Here is a 14,151-nt window from a genome sequence, read left to right as displayed (position 1 = left end):
CCACATTGTCATGACATTGCATGTTACCTTGGAAGACCAAGTCATGTCTTCAAGTTGTGGAGAGCACTGTACAATGAATTACCATCCAGCAGCACAGAACAGGGAATCCATGAAACTTAGTGGGTCATCAGAGGCAGAGTAGTATTTCTCCTCAATCCATAAACTCATTCCTTAGTCATCCATCAAGCATCATACGTAACAAGGAATGATCAAGTTTCGAGCAATTTTTAACCACCTTTAGTTAGTAGGGTCATGTCAGTGATCCTTTCTGGCCTTATTCTCGAGCTCCTCAGCATCGTAGATGCCATTCTTCAGCCAATTCAGTTCAAATGAAGGAGGAGTGAGGTTTGTTGAGGTAGAAAGGCTTTGAGACAGAATTTCAGAGCTTGGGGTAAACACGTGTAATAATCCAGCAACTATGTCCTGTCCCCAAATTTCTGGATGTCCAATCTGGCCTTTATCATACCATCAATCAACTCTCATTCATCCACAAAGTGATGGAAGGAACTGTGAGCAGTGACATCAAGCACTGATTCCCTGCTCGCTGATGGTTTTGGTCGTATTGAGACCACGGCACAAGACCTCCTCACAGCTTCAGTCCAATATGGAAAAAAGAGCACTGAGTTCCAGAGGCCAGGATATGAGTGACTGCCCTTGATATCAAAGTATGCTTTGGCATCAACGAGCTACTGAAATCAGTGGGGATCTGGTGAAAAGTTCTCTACTGGTTAGAGTCATATTAAAGTAGATGGCTGTAATGCTGGAGTTCAATCACCTCAGTCCCAGGACTGGGATGACTGGGCTTCCTTACAGCAGTGACCTGGACCCAATCATCTTCAGCTCCTTCATCGATGATCTTCCCTTTATCACATCAGACTCTCTGTGCACAATTGAACCGCATCCAGTTTCATTGCAATTCTGCAGATAATGAAGCTTTTACTCTGACATTTCAAGGAACATTCACACTGCACAAGTGCCAAATCAATGCCTGTTTTCAGTAAGAGAGAGCATTTCCAATTCCCTTTGATGCTCAGTGGCATAACCCTCCTTGAATCCCCAAACACTAGAATTTCAGGGGTCACGACTAACCTCATACTTAACTTGACCTGCAATCTAAATGTCAAAGTTATCAAAGCAGATCAGAGACTATATTTGGAGAATGAATCACTTTCAGACTCCCCAAAGAGCCTTCACGATGCAGAAGGCAAAAAGCCCACAATATGACGGAATAGTCTTAATTTAATTGGATGGATACAGTTGCAACAGCACTCCAGAACTTTAGCTGGAGCCAGGATGAAACAGACTTCTCAATCAGCAGGCCACCGTGAACTTAAACATCTACTCCACCATAATTTGAAAGTTAACTTTCTCTGGCATCATCTACCAAACCAAACATTTCTACATTTAGAAGGGTATGGAAACACCACCATCTCTAAGTTCTCCTCCACACCATCCTGACTTAGACATGTTGCTGGGTCAAATTCGGGAACTCTCTACCAAACATCACCTTCAACGCATGAGCTGCAGTATTTGAAGACAGCAGCTTTTCCCACCTTCATGTTGGCAGTAGGGGATAAGCAGAAAATGCTGGCCTTGCTCATGACGCCCATGTCCTCAAAGAGAATTTTTAAACAAGTTTGCTCAAACACCAGAAATCTATATTTGCTTTTTCACGAATAATCTGCTATCCGTTTGCAGTATTTTCTGACTTTTACCTCAATGTGTTTACATTATTTAAACAATGTCTAATACATCTGTAAACCCTGCTTCAAAATATTCCACCAGAATAAAAAAAACTGTCTGCATTAATGAAGGTCCTTTTTACTTTGCTTTGATATATTCCCAAAAGGGCATTTTAAACAATTTTTGAGCTTCATTCACACAAGGTAGCTGCAGGGAAAATTAAACAAGTTGAGGAAATTATTACTGAGATGAAAGTATACAAGATTGAAATGCCTCCTGAAAATTCCAGCCACAGGTTTGATCCCATCCCAAATCTCTACAGATAAATTCATTTGCAAAAAAAGGGCGGGAAGGTCTATATGTTGCTTTCCATGGGTGTGGCCGCCTTCTGAATGCAAAGGGACTGCACCCTGCCTTTCTACAGTTGGGGGACAGGGTGGCAGAAGATGCCTTTCAAGCTCACAGGCTATTTTCCCTTTTCTGAAAGCATTTTGTTTTACCATTGCACAGTAGGCTGGTCCAGAAAATGGGCACATGGGATCCAAGGGGTTTTGGTGAACTGGATTCAAAATTGGCTTGATGATAGGAGGCAGAGGGTGGTGGTGTAGGGTTGTTTTTCTGATGTGAAGTCTGTAACCATTTGTGTACCATAGGGATTGGTGCTGGAACCTTTGTTGATTGTCATATATTTACATGACTTGCATCAAACTCTCTTGGGTCTGATAAGTAAGTTTTCTAATGACACAATAATTGGTGGAATAATAGTCTGATGGTGTGTAATGGTGTGAAAGGATACAGACGGACTAGGATCAGCTTGAAAGTTGGGCAGAGCACTGGCAGATGGAATTTAATTCAGACATGTGTGAGGTAATGCATTTTGCGTCACCTAATACTGGTAGGACATATACCGTAAACGGCAGGGAGCTTGAAAGCATTGATGTACAGAGAGACCTTGGGGTGCAAGTTCATAGCTCCCTGAAAATGGCAACATGGTTGGATAGGGTAGTGAGGAATGTGATCAGCTTACTCTCCTTCATGGGCAGGGGTAATGAGTATAAGGCTTGGGACATCATGTTACAGCTGTACAAGACATTGGTTAGGCCGCGCTTGGAATAATATGTGCAGTTCTGGTATTCACGCTACAGAAAGAATGTGGTAGCTCCAGAAAGAGTGCAGAAGAGATTCACCAAGATGTGGCCAGGAATGGAGGGCTTTAGTTAAGAAGAGAGATTGGATCATCTGGGATCATTCTCAATGGAGCGCAGGAGGCCAAGGGATGACAAAGAACTTCATGAAATTATGAGGGGCATAGATAGGGTAGGTAGTCACAGCCTTTCCCCAAGGATACGGTGGTCTAAAACTAGAGGACAAAGGTTAAGCTGAGAGGGGAAATGTTTAAAGGAAATCTGAAGGGCAAGTTTTTTTTTTACACAGAAGATGGTAAGTATATGGAATGAGCTGCCAGAGGTAATGGTAGAGGGTAGGTACAATCACAGCTTTAAAAAGCATTTGGACAGGTATGTAGATAGGGCCAAATGCAGGAAAATGGGAGTGGTGTAGATAGACATCGAGATCAGTGTGGATATCGGGCTGAAGGCTCTGTTTGTCTACGCTGATAAACCTGAATGTCCCAAAAGCAAATTAACATTTATATTGTCCCAAAGTGCATCACAGCCTAAGAGATTCCTTCTGAAATGCATCCATTTTCCTAATGATAGGAATTCCACACTGCAACATCCCAGAAGGTCTTCTCAGGTGCTGCATTAACACTTTGGCCTAGGTGATGTACTCAAGTCTCAGATTCCTGCAACTTTAAACTTGGGAAGTTTCCCAAAGTTTCCCATGGAGACCCTTTTATCCTTAAAGTTCTTTTACTGTATGCATTAGAGGTCATGGAAGGTGCTCCATGAAGTCACCCCATCTGCTGGACAGAACAGGCAGTGATGGGCCCCAACTCACACTCCCTTTTTGCCTATTCAAATACAGTAGAAAGCAAGTTATAAACGTCCAATCAAACCATGTTATTGAATCATATCAAAACATGAGTGCGGTAGGTTCTGCAATCACTGAATGTTGAACTTTATTGCTTGGAGATTTGTTTGACCCATGTTTAATTTTACCCCTTGTGGATGTTGACATTATTTCGGAAGGAACAATGTACTTCTCCGATGAGATGCTTTGACTGTCCAGGCCTCAGCTGGACCTTCATGTTTCAGGGGCATCTATAATCTTTATTTGCATCTCATTTAATTTGTGCAGTCTTCCTTTCTACCCTTTCTCTGACCATCACATCTTTCTATAGTTTGTCTGCACTCTTTCTTTTGTTTCTTCACTCCCTCCTCTTCCAATCTCACTATTACAGCACTGCCTAGAATCCCACTCCTCTCCGCTTGGCCCCAGATCTCAATGGACTATTCTCACTGATCACAGTCCTTTAATCTTGTGCCTTTCAATGAGTTAACTGAGTGTAATTAACACTAGAACCTACCAACATCTGCCACATACCTGCATAGGAACAGCTGTCACAATCCAAGTTTCTAGATTACTACAGTAATTAGTTTCCATGATCTGTTACCCATGTACGGATATTTTGTCAGCTTTGCTTCCTCTGGTATTTTGCGATAAAGTGAAATTGTAAGATGAATCAATAATTCCTTTGTCTTGATCTCTGGTTGGCTGACTGACTGTCAATAGGCTAACAAAGTGATTTTCAGTCGGAGGTGCCATCCCTCAGATGTGGCATATGGTTTCCACTGTGACAGAGGTGCACTTTGGGAACAAAGGCAGAAGTGGCATTCGAACCATTGACGTTCCAAATTTCCTGACATGAGCAATTAAGAAACCTCAGAATAAAATTGCACGCCTTTCAATTTTATTTGTTTTGCTAACTGTTGCCACTCCTCACTTGATCCTCAGGGGAGACATTAAACTGTGGCGCCATCTTGCCTCTCAGGTGTATGCTTGAGATGTCATTGTATTGTTTTAGAGTGCCTTTGAAAGATTTTATCTGCATAATTAAAGCAGATCATTTGGTCATCATTAAAAATGAGAGATGATCTTTTGGCAATGTAAAATTCTTGTGGGGTTTGACAGGGCCATTGCAGAGTTGATGCTTCCTCTGGGTGGGGTCTCTAGAACCAGGGGTGACAGTCTCAGCCATTCAGGAATGAAATGAGAAGAAATTTATTCACCCAAAGAATGGTGACTATCTGGAATTCTCAATTCAGGAGCGCTGAGGAGCCTCAGTTGCTGAGTATATTGGTATTGTTTTATTATTGGCACATGTACCAAAGACAGAGAGCAAAAGATCTTTGGATATTAAGTGAATCAAAGGCAGGAAAGTGCTGCTGAGGTAAACAACCAGTCCTGATCTTAATGAATGAAGAGCTAGCACAAGGAGTTGAATGACCTACTTCTACTTCCTATGTTCTCACTGGATTGGCAGTCAACATTATTTAACAAACTGACTTTAAAGCTCCTCAGATGCCATGGTAGGATTTGAACTCAGGTCTCCAAGATCACTGGGCCAAGTCTCTGGTTTACTGGTCAAATGGTATGATCATTATGTTACTACCCCCCCCCCCCCCCCAATTGTTAAATGGGGAGGTCAGGCCAGTCTTTGGACGCTCTATCTTAGCACAACCTAAGTTTAGTTCTGGGGAGGGATACAGCTCCTTCAAGTTGCGATGGCTTTCCTTCACAACGGGCCTTTGGAGATGTTGTTAGCTCCAATCGTATTGAAGTAATTCCCAAATATTGTTATGGCAGTCGCTCTGCTAAACCAAGAATTATATTAATACGCCTTGACCTTGTTCTGCTAATGCTTTAACTTCAGGGCAAAGTTTTCATTGTCATCAAACCTGGATTATCGGGAGAGACTTCCCTCTCCTTTATCTCTGATAACACAATTAACTTTAGTCAGATGGTAATATTATAAAGTTTTCTGAAAGCCTTCTCAGATCCCCAAGGGAATATGACTGATTCATACCAGCTGTCCATCACCAGATTTGGTTGATCTTTTAACCCGTATTTTCCAATTCCTTATATTAAATTGGCTGAGATAATAACACAGCTTTCGTTCAGATACCAACATTAACTTCCTTTCCTTAGGAGAGAGAGGAAGGTGGTTGAGGAAGTGACAGTATTTTAGTGTTGAAGAAACCCTGCACACAAGTATGAGCTTCTGCGCATTAACCGACAGCTGTAACTGAACCAGAGAGGAACCCTTGTTGATGGAGTTTCAGTCATAAAGCTGAAGCAGTTTCACCAGAGAAACTACTTTACCTGTTCACCTGTGTGGAGCATACACATGAATATTGTTTCCACTGATTGTAATCAAACCCTGGAGAGTTTAAATATATTTCTCCACCACTTCTATATTTAGCTTCAAAGAACAATCAGCAATAATTTCCAAGAGCAGGATGCAAATTCTTGATCCTTCCAGGCCCCTTCTCTCCCAATATTGTTCATTGGGAAAATCTGTTGGACCTCAGTGGATCCTCATTAGTCAAATGTATGGGTCAGAGAGAAGTCAGAGGATGATTGCTCCATGCTGGTGGCTGTATTTACTGTTCAGAGGTGCACAGAAGGAGAGGTGACTTCTAGGAACATCATCTATGTTTAGTTTTGAATATGATGCCCAGACTGAGCTTTTCAAGCCGTTGATTCATTTTTAAATGAAGTTTAAAAATGAGCACAAAGTTTCATTGAACCAGACTTGACGCTCAGTGCAAGTTGTTGGCCATTTTGTTTTAATGACATTGCAGCCTGGTTAAAAAACCTCCGCAATACCTCCGGCACGATTATTCTCAACACTGGTGCCCCACAAGGCTGCGTCCTCAGCCCTCTACTCTACTCCCTATACACTCACAATTGTGTGGCCAGATTCTGCTCTAACTCCATCTACAAGTTTGCAGATGATTTCACTGTTGCAGGCCGTATCTCAAACAGTGATGAGTCGGAGTACAGGAAGGAGATAGAGAGCATAGTGGAATGGTGTCATGACAACAGCCTTTCCCTCAATGTCAACAAAACTAAAGAGCTGGTCATTGACTTCAGGAAAGGGGGCAGTGTACATGCACCTGTCTACATCAATGGTGCTGAGGTCAAGAGGGTTGACAGCTTCTACGATTGGTTTGTAGGACAAGCTTTTCACTGTACCTCGGTACAAGTGACAATAATAAACCAACACCAATACCAAATTTCCTGTTAGCTGCTAATGAAATTATGTGTTCCAAAATAAACTGTCACTGTCACTAGAAATGGTGGGGGAGGTATTCTAGCTGCTGATACCTTTAAGATGTTACACAAGAGGTTAATATGCAAAACTAGAGCACATAGAATTGGAAGTAAGATACTGACACAACAGCATTGGTTAATGGATAGAAAGTATAGAGTAGGAATCATTTTTAGTTTGGGAGGCTGTGACTGGTGAGGTGTTTCAGGGAGGGATGCTGGGACCCATCTGTTCACAGTTTATATCAATGATTTGTCTGAGGGGACAAAGTGTAATATATCCAAATTTGCTGAGACATCACATTGTGAATGAGAGTCTTCAGAAGGGAATATAGACAGACTTGGAGAATGGTTAAGAACATGGCAGATAGTAGAAACAATTGAGGTCATTCTCTTAAATGCAAAAGCAGGGTATTCTTTTTAAATTGTGGTAGACTAAAAGGTGTTGATGTTCACAAATCAGTTAATATGCAGGTATAACAAGCAGTTAGGAAGATAAATTGTACATGGTCCTTCATTGCAAGAGGATTTGAGTACAAGAGTAAAGATACTTGACTGCAATTACCCAAGGCCTTGGTGAGACCATGCCTTGAATTACTAACTTTTTACGGCAACTACCTACAATGTGAATTTTGTAGGCAAAGGTTGCAGTTTTGAGTCTCTACGTCAAGAGTAAATCACCTTGAAAGCACTTGAACTGCTTCTAGGACATAACAGAACAGTCCAGGAACAGGCCTTTCAGCCCACATCTGTGCTGACCATGTGTCAATCTACAAATCCTACCTGCCTGCACATGGCTGTCCTGTGACAGTGACAACACTGACCCCTCTGATTGGAGGACAGCATTGCTCATCAGATCAGAAGTGACGCCACTGTCAATCAAGGTTTGGCTCCACCCACCCATCAAGTGTAAACATAGGGATTGGCCTTGAAGAGCACCTTTGTTCCTGGGCCTGCCTGACCATTGGCCTTGGTAAACACCTTTGTCCTTGACCCCCAAATCATTGACCTGCCTGAAGTACCTGGCCTGGCTCCACCCAGCCCTCCAGCACTATAAATAGTGCTGCACATGCCCAGCTCTCCCTCTTTTGACTGCCCCAGGAATAGTGAAACAACACTGCAGAGACTATTGGTAAGAGTGTGCACCACCACAAGCTTTGGGAGCATCTTAGTCAGATTCCAGGGAGTGTTAGAGCCAATGCTTGTCTAGGTCAAGGTGTTCAGGCATTGAAGTGTTTATCCCTTGATAAGTTGTAACTTGTTTATTGTGTATGTGTATCTCACCCCTGTTGCAAGTTCCCTTACTTTTGCAATCTCCTGTCTGTGTGTGTGCGAGTGTACTTTCGTTCCCATTCATTCTATTCCTGTGTTTGCCTTTACGATTAAACTATTTTTAAGATCCAAAGCCTGTGTCCAGAGTCCTCCATCTTTAAGATCCCAGAAGAATCTTTTTCACACAACAATGGTCCATATCCCTTCAGCCCCTGTTTGCATATGCCTCTCGAACATTGTTATTGTATCTGACTCCACCACTTCCCTGAGCAGGCACCTACCACTGCATTAAATAAAAACTTGCTTCATAGGTCTCCTTTAAACTTCCCCCTCTCACCTTAAAACTATGCTCTAGTATTTGACATTTTTTTCCTGGTATATTAAAAAAAAACCCATTATGCCTCTCATAATTTTATATACTTCTATCAGTTTTCCCCTCAGGCTCCAACACTCCAATGAAAACAATCCAAGTTTGTCAACCTTTTCTTATAGCTAATATTCTCTAATCCAGGCAACATTCTGGTGAAGCTCTTCTGTACTACTCCAAAGCTTCCACATCCTTCCTATAATGCAATAAACAGTACACACAATTCTCCAAATGCAGCCAAATCAAAGTTTCCTACAACTGCAACATGACTGTCCAGTTTTTATATCCCAAATGATGAAGGCAGTTATTGCCATTCACCTTCTTTATTACCCTATCTACTTGTGTTGCTATTTTCAGGGGGCTATGGACTTGTAGCCCAAGATTTCTCTGTACATCAATGCTCTTAAGGATCAAGACAACCAGTAATTGTATCATCATATGTCTCAACATTAACTAAAGCCCTTTTTGGTCAGTTCAAACAAAAGACCTTTGGCTTTTTCATAGCCCTCTCCCTCAAAGTACTTGTCGTCAGCCCACCCATTATTTATATCATCCCTTGTTCATTAAATTAATTGTCAACACCTGCAATGGTTTATTGGTGGTCCGGCTGTCTGTGACAATCATTCCCCCAGGTCCTGGTGTCCAAAGGTAACAAGAATGGGTGTTGACTTAGAACATAGAACACTACAGCACAGTACAGGCCTTTCGGCCCACAATGTTGTGCCAACATTTTATCCCGCTCTAAGATCTATATAGCCCTTCCCTCCCACGTAGCTCCCCATTTCACTATCATTCATGTGTCTGTCTAAGAGTCTCTTAAATGTCCCTAATGTATCTGCCCCCACAACCTCTGCCGGCAGTGCGTTCCATGGACCCACCACTCACTGTGTAAAAAAACTTACCCCTGACATCCCCCTTATACCTTCCTCCAATCACCTTAAAATTTTGTCCCCTCGTGTTAGCCATTGTTTTCCTGGGAAAAAGTCTCTGACTGTCCACTTGATTTATGCCTCATCATCTTGTACACCTCTAAGTCACCTCTCATCCTCCTTCTCTCCAAAGAGAAAAGCCTCATGTGTTGAGTATTTTAATAATTGTTACAATGTGTGGATGTGGCATACAGGGGGGATTGGGTCAAGTGGTGTCTCTTTTTAACACTGCTGGCTTTAACTATGATCAGGAAGCTTGTGGAGAAGGTGTACAAAGCTGAAATGACAGAGAATTGGAGCTTTGCAGCAATAGGTGATATGGCCAAAATAGTGAATACCTCATACCTAATTGCCCCTGGGAAAGCCAGTGGTGAGTTGACTTCCTAACCTTGCAGTCCATGGTGTGAAGGTACTCTGCAAAGGGTTATTTGGTAGGGAGATGCAGGATTTCAACCCAGTGATAATGAAGTATTGGCAGTGGTTAGGGTGATGTATGAATTGGAGGAGAACTGGTGTTTCCATACACCTGCTGGACAGCAGAGGTCATGGGTCTGGGAACTGCTGATGAAGGAGCCTTGGCAAGTTGCATCTTGCAGCTGGTATTCTCTGCAGCTGCAGTGTGCTGTGGGTGGAGTGAATGATGGATACTCACTAGACCCTCTCACTGGATTCGGGAAGGGTGGTCGACAGCTTTGGGCATGATCCCAATATCATGTCCCATTCAAATTCCGGGCCATTGCAGTGAATAATGTTTGAAAAGCTGATGTGGCACAACAGACTGATGAAGACCATTAACGGGTGACCACCCTTTCTTCTCTCATGGAACTGCTGGATAAAAATAAGACAACACCAGTCTGGTTGACTCTTAGCTGTTATCTAAAGTGGTCCAGTAAACCATTCAACCTTTGCAAAGAATATCAAGAATGAATACTAAGGCTCAGTGATTCCAGGGAGAAGCACACCATTCCAGGGCAACGGGGTGGGGATGAAACACCAGCATTTTCAGTGATGACCACGGCTTGGGAATTTTTAGATGAAATAACTGTCTTTAGAAGTGGGCACTCTGAACATGTCGCCTTTCACTACTCACCCTCTTTTGACTGGCTGAATAAGATGGTAAAGCTCAGAGAATTTGTTTGCCTCTGTCTTTCTGCATTGACAGTCATGTTGGGGAACTCTTAAAGTGTTTACACTTGATAAGGGAAGAGAACTGTGCTGACATCAGTAATAATACATTCATTAACTCAAGGGGTCTTGAGATATTATATTACCTGGATGGTTCACTTGAATCTCCCCATCAGTGCTTCCATCAATAAGTGTCAAGGAATCATAGAGTTATACAGCACAGAAACAGGCCCTTCGGCCCACCATATCTATGCTAACCGTCAAGTACTTATCTATTCTAACCCCATTTACCAGCACATGCTCTTCTATGCCTTGGCAATTGAGGCACTCGTCTAGATATTTCTTAAGTGTTGTGAGAGTCTCTGCCTCCACCACTCCCTCAGGCAGTGCTTTCCAGATTGCAACCACCTTCTGGTTGAAAGGTTCTTCCTCAGGTCCCCTCTAAACCACTTACCCTCTACCTTAAACCTATACCCTCTTAATTTTAGATACCTTCATTATAGGGGAAAGTTTTCTATTATTTACCCTTGCTATGCCCCTCATAATTTTGCATTCCTCTATCAGATCCTTCCTCAGCCTTCTCCCTTCCAAGATAAAGAAACTCGGCCTATCCAGTCATTCCTCATTACTGAAACCATCCCAGGCAACATCCTGGTGAATCTCCCCTGCCCCGTCTCCAGTGTAATCATGTCCTTCCCATGTGTGTCCAGGCTTCCCTGTCGCTCTCCACTTGCCAGTCTGTCCGACAGTCATCGATCAAATAAAAAAATTGAGGAGAATTAATAATAGTGGATTGCAAAGGCAGAGGAGCCTCCAAATGCTTTCATAGTTCACACAATCCATGCTCAGCTTTGCCAGAAGCCTTGCCTGCGGAGAGCTCAGTAGACTGGGATCCATGGTTGCCAACCCTGCTGATCCCATAGACTTACTTCCAGGAACTCATGCCTGTTCGTCTGCAGCTAATGTTTGTTTTGGATGGTCGTTCAAGGTTACACAGAGTGCTCCTCAATTCATGTTTAAAGGAGATTAGCTAATGATGCTCCTCTTAAACAGGTTTTGAGAAAAATTGATTCAATTTAATCACAACAAAAGCTCAATTTGTTTTAAATATCATCTGCAATGAGGCAACAAAATTAATATTAAATAAAGACAAGAGCTTTTGCCAACATTTTCAACAGCCTAAAGTGTGCCCTCTTAACACTATTAGATAGCAATCTCAAAACAGAGGGTTGTGGGTTCAGAAGGTTGTTCCCTTGGTCATATAAATCATTAGGAGGTCACCTTAGACATGTTCTCCTGGCTAGACCTTCTGAAGTCCTGAACTCATCCAAAGCTCTGCTGCCCAAACCTTCCTGACATCAGACCTCATTCACTCATTGCCCTACACGCACCCTTCGACCTTAGCTGCCACTTCAGCGACATCTATTCCCTCCCTGTCTCCGTGACCTCCTCCAAACCTTGAGATCTTCAACTCTGGTCTTTTACCCCCAGCCTTAATTATTACTCCACCAGTGGCCATGCCTTCAACCATCAAGGATCTAGGCTCTTCAAAATCCTCCCTAACTACCTCTGCCTTTTTACCTCTCATCATCTTTAAAATGTCCTTAAAAAGCCTACATCTATAACCAAGCTTTTGGTCAACTCTCATGATATCTCCATATGTGACCCAGAGTCAAACTTTGTTTGGTAAAGCTTCTCTGAAGCCCCAGAAACATTTTAGTAGGTTTAAGATGCTAAGCCTGTAAGGGTAGTAAATTGTTCTTCAGTGGTTGGAAGACTGGGTAGTTTAAACACCATCACTCTACTGAACTTCTAATCTCAATCGTGCAGCTCTGGAGATGCTCTGATAGGATCTCATACACTTTCCCAGTGGAAATGGCTGGGAAAACTGCTGGCAATTTACATGTCTGTCAAATACAGGTGTGAGCCACTCAGTCTGTACTATCCATGGCACTGGCATGAACCAGAATTACTCACTCATAACTTGTTGGCATCTAACTGTATTTCACAATGCCATGTACCCTTGACCCCATTACTCTGTGTTGTCAGACATTATTCCTTCAGCCATTTGCTGCAAATCATAGGAAGTCCAGTAAATTCCTGCTCATCTGCCAGGGCCTCAACATTGCCCTTCGCCATCCACTAAAAGATATGTGAGCCCTTCTGGACTCCATAAATTAATGTTCAGTCATGTGACTTCAACCATCATGGAACTTGGGAAACCAAATGGAGTTTACAAGACAACACGAACAAAGATTTCAAGACATATTTAACGCAGAAGGTCATTGGCTCTGATCTGCAATGCTTACAGACAACTCTAAACTATGTCCTTACAGATAAGATAAGAATGTTCTGGGGGCAGCCCGCAAGTGTCGCCATGCTTCCGGCGCCAACATGGCATGCCCACAACTTCCTAACCCGTACGTCTTTGGAATGTGGCAGGAAACCAGAGGACCCGGAGGAAACCCACACAGACACACGGGGAAAACATACAAACTCCTTACAGACAGTGACTGGAATTGAACCCAGGTCGCTGGCGCTGTAACAGTGTTACACTAACCAAAGAGGTTTACCAGGATGCTGTCTGGACTAGAGGGCATGTGCTATGAGGAGAGGTTAGACAAACTTGGTTGTTTTCTCTGGAGCGGCGGGGGGTGAGTAGAGACCTGATAGAAGTTTATCAGATTATGAGAGGCATAGATAGAGTAGACAGTCAGTATCTTTTTCCCAGGTTCGAAATGTCTAATACTAGAGGGCATGCATTTACGGTGAGGGGGGTAAGTTCAAAGTAGATGTGCAGAGCAAGTTTTTTACACAGAGAATTGTGGGTGCCTGGAAGACACTGCCAGGGATGGTAGTGGAGGTAAATATGATAGAGGTGCTTAAGAAGCTCTTAGATAGGCAAATAAATGTGCAGAGAATGGAGGGACATGGACATTGTGCAGGCAGAAGAGGTTAGTTTAGTTAGGCATTTAATTACTAGTTTAATTATGTAGCACTGTGGGCTGAAGGGCCTGTTCCTGTGCTGTACTGTTCTATGTAAACCTGGAGAGTGGTATTTGATACACAGGTAGAAAATTAAGAATTCTCCAATTGTGGTCATCTAGAACAGACTAAAACACATAATGACTCAATTTCTGACCTACTAGCATGAGCAGGAATGGGCTTTCCATTCAGACACTTTGCTACTGGTGATATAATGTCAGGCTCAATAAGTCAGACCTATAGGTGGCAAATAACTGAGATAGAGTGTGTGGGATGGAAGAGGCAATAAAATATGTCTTGAAGTGTAGGGATGGGACGCTGAAAAAAATGCACATTTTAGGGAAAAGGAGAGCACATCCTTTCCCTCACCAGTCCCACTCCGGATTAAGAGAGCAGTGATGAAAAAGAGCAACACATACATAAAAAATAACCCTGAAGAAGTGATGAAAAAGAAATGTGAACACAAATAAAGGTTTTTAATGATTTTGTTTTCCTGAAATAAATCTGCAGAATCACTACTTTCACCCAGGCAAAGTTCCTGCCACTCAATTAATG

Source organism: Pristis pectinata, chromosome 2 (assembly GCF_009764475.1).
Source record: "Pristis pectinata isolate sPriPec2 chromosome 2, sPriPec2.1.pri, whole genome shotgun sequence".
In the NCBI taxonomy this organism is placed as follows: domain Eukaryota; kingdom Metazoa; phylum Chordata; class Chondrichthyes; order Rhinopristiformes; family Pristidae; genus Pristis; species Pristis pectinata.
This window is presented reverse-complemented; position numbering follows the sequence as displayed.